Source organism: Salarias fasciatus, chromosome 18, assembly GCF_902148845.1.
Source record: "Salarias fasciatus chromosome 18, fSalaFa1.1, whole genome shotgun sequence".
Lineage (NCBI taxonomy): Eukaryota > Metazoa > Chordata > Actinopteri > Blenniiformes > Blenniidae > Salarias > Salarias fasciatus.
The window spans coordinates 15,817,570-15,820,908 of record NC_043762.1 but is presented as its reverse complement, the minus strand read 5'-3'; the positions used below and the strand labels follow the sequence as shown (position 1 = coordinate 15,820,908).

The 3,339-nt window shown below is 48.8% G+C and overlaps 1 pseudogene; it reads left to right on the top strand.

Moving 5' to 3' along the window:
- Positions 1-226: 226 nt before the first annotated feature.
- LOC115405983 (C2 calcium-dependent domain-containing protein 4C-like) lies at positions 227-3,058 on the top strand (annotated as a pseudogene).
- The last annotated feature ends 281 nt before the right edge of the window (positions 3,059-3,339 follow it).

Sequence of the window (3,339 nt, the reverse complement as noted above, 5' to 3'; positions counted from 1 at the left end):
TATTGTCTCTACATTTTATCGTCAGTTTGTCACCAGGAAGTCCAATTACGCGTGTCCGTGGACCCTGGGAGACACGGGGCGCTCTGAGAATTTGCTGCTCTCACGTGAATGCCACGAGCGATCTCTTTCTCTCTCTAAAAATCAATGAGGCGGTGAGATTTGAAACTCTGTTAATTTGCAACACTTTGTGGGTGAGAAATCAACCCCCCCTCCTTTTTTTCTTTCTTCTCCTGTAGCGCGCCTCCCTCGCGTGCCTCCACGGGAATTAGTTTGATGGTAAACATCATGGGAAGGTTTCAGGACCCTCTCATTGGCTCAGAAGTCAGGGACCCCATCATATAAAGCGAGGGCGGCTGATCCCGCAGCTCTTTCCCGTTGGCGAGCGCCGTGGATCACACTTCTGCCGTCGGGAAAACACCTTTTACGCACAGAGGAGGCTCGGAGAGCTTTGAGACGGGCGCACAGCGGAGATCAATTGTTTGGAAGGAAATAAGTTATACAGCCAACAGGTGGGTATACGCGACTGAAGATTTGCGAGCCTAAGATAGTAAATGTGGCTTTGTTCGAGGAAAAAAAGTTTTCTTAAAGCCGTCTTTGTTCAATATCTTTAATACTGTACTGCGTAATTTAAATTCCAATGGGTTAAAAGCGTGTTAATTGCATATAATACTTGGCAATTAACACGCACAGCAAAACAAACGCGTTGTTGTTCGAGGCTACACTTATTTGTAATAGATCCCATGCTGTCTACTTTATTGAATAATTGTATATTTTTATTAAATATCATTAGGTTTATGATTGGATTTATGACTTGAGTTTACTGTTGAATGTTACATCAGTGAAATTCCGTATTGTAAATGAAACATATCCTTTTCGCTGTATTTAGATTTTTCCCTTAAATTGTGAACTGTGAGGTTAAAGTGGACGTGGTCTGAGACTGACATTTTCTGTGATCTTGCTGTGTTCATTTAGCCTTTCGTTTTTGTCTTTGATGTTGTGCATTTTGTGTGTGCATAGAGACACTGAGCAGAGGCGTCTGAGTGGGCATGTGGTTACTGGAGAAGCTCCGCAGCACTGTGGAGAGCAGTGGGACACAATCACAGCCCCCACAGGCAGCAGAGGCCATTCCTGTCTCTCTTTATGCCAATGTCCTCACTCCAGAAAAGATCCCTGACTTCTTCATCCCTCCCAAGCTGATCTGCTGCCCACCTGAAGAGTCTCTGACCCCAGAATCTCAGCACTGCTCCACCCTGAGACCCTCCGCCTCCGACCATGCCATCTGCAGCCAGAGCCCCAGAGCTCGAAGCAGCAAGAACCCCTGCAGCCCTCGCCTCTTCTCCCGCAACCTCCAGAAGTCGGCCAACCGCCACATCATCCAGATAGAGAGCGCCGACGAGCCGGGCGCCGGATCAGGAGACAAGGTCAACCCTAACGTGAACACCAACGCCGACCCCCAGTCGCAGACTGCCATGTCTCTCCCGTACGTCCCCAAGGCTCAGACCTCCTACGGCTTCTCCACCCTGGTGGAGTCTCCTCACACCCGACGCAAAGAGAGCCTGTTCCACAGCGACCCCAACAGCCCCCTCACCTCCCCAAACTCCCAGAGGCGCTCCCAGGGGGGCACTCTGCTGGCCCCGGCCGACCCCAACCCTTATCGCTACTTCAGCGGAGGCGAGAGTGACACCTGCTCCTCAGCGGAGTCCTCCCCCTTCAACTCCCCTCTCCTGTCCAGATCTGCTTCTCTCCTTCGATCTATCACTCAGGAGACCCAAGCCAAGGTGAGGACGTCTGTTACACACTCCTGAGTTAATAGAAAGTTGGATGTATCACAGGACTGCGCCTCCTGTTTGTCTTGGCATCAGGTTCCTTTCTGTTTGTTTACCGGTTGCTTTTCCTCTCTCCCTCAAGGTGTCTCGTGCCAAACGCTCGCTGGCACGCCACAGCTCGCTCTCCACAGATGAGTGCAGCTCAGCAGACAACAGCCCCAACATGCAGCGCCGCCGCATGCGCTGCCCGCCCTCTCCCGCTTTCCGTGGATGTAAAAGCGGCGGCCCGAGGGGCGCAGCGTCAGACCTCCTGCAGCGAGAACACACCGTCAATCTCCACAAGGGGGGGACGCTGCGGCTGAGCACGCACTACGACCCCGAGGCCGCCCGGCTCCGGGTGCGCGTCCTCGCCGCAGAGGCCCTTTACGACAGGCAGACGGACCTTAAAAGCATCAACTGCTGTGTGGCGCTCTACCTGAACCCCGGCAAGCAGCAGAAGCAACGGAGCACCATCATCAAGAACAGCAGGAATCCGGTTTTCAACGAAGACTTTTTTTTTCGATGCACTGCCCCAGGCGAAAGTAAAGAGTCTGGCCATGAAGATTAAGGTGGTGAACAAAGGAACCAGTTTGAAGAGAGACGTGCTGCTGGGAGAAAGAGAGGTGCTGCTCAGCGAGCTGCTCGCTAACCTTTAGGGAGCACATGTGAGGACTTTGGAGATATGCATGCAGTTCCACATCTCTGACCACCTTTTTAAGCCAAATTTAGAAAAGAAAAATGCTTACAGGAGAAAGCATAGCTATGATAAGGAAGTTGTATCTTTCACACTGTGCTGTATTTGTCAACAGACTGGAAATTCAAGGCCTCTGAGGAATCCCCACTTACGCAAGGTGTCACCAGTAATCAAACCCAGCTTTAACAACGGCAGCCCACAATAATTCATCACAAGACCACCATGAAATGTCAACTGTGGAGTCATGTCCTTCTTTGTGTGTTTCTCTTTGAATATTGATCTATGAAAAGTGTTTCTTTCTCTGATGAGCATTGTGACGTGCCTCAGTATGATATCACTGTTTTGAAATGAAGATTTAGTTCAAGGTGAAGATGTATTTTTGTAACACTGCAGTAAAAATGGATTGTGAGATTTTTGCACGTCACTGTGGAAATAAAAAATGACCTTGTGCACTCGATGACTTATATTTTGGAATTAGATTTTAATTGCAAGAGTTGATGTATTGGTGACATGATGACTGTTATGTGATATTCCTTTGACCTAATAAATTAAAACGCCATCTGCATCTCAGTGCCTCTTTTTTTTAACCCCACACCTCTGTCTTTCAGTATTTCCTCAGGATTAAAGAAATAATTTACAAAAAGCTCCAGATGCGTAAAGCCTGTGTCGCCCCCCCAAAGCTCTCCATTATTGCAAACAACTCTAAGGCTGGGTCCTTCGAGACAGACACAAGCTGGGTGTCAGTTATGAGGCTTTTAATCCTTGGCATATGCACACAATATTATCTCTGTGTGTTCCTCAGAGTCCCCGTTTAATTTAAAAAGCATCTTTTTTTTTTCT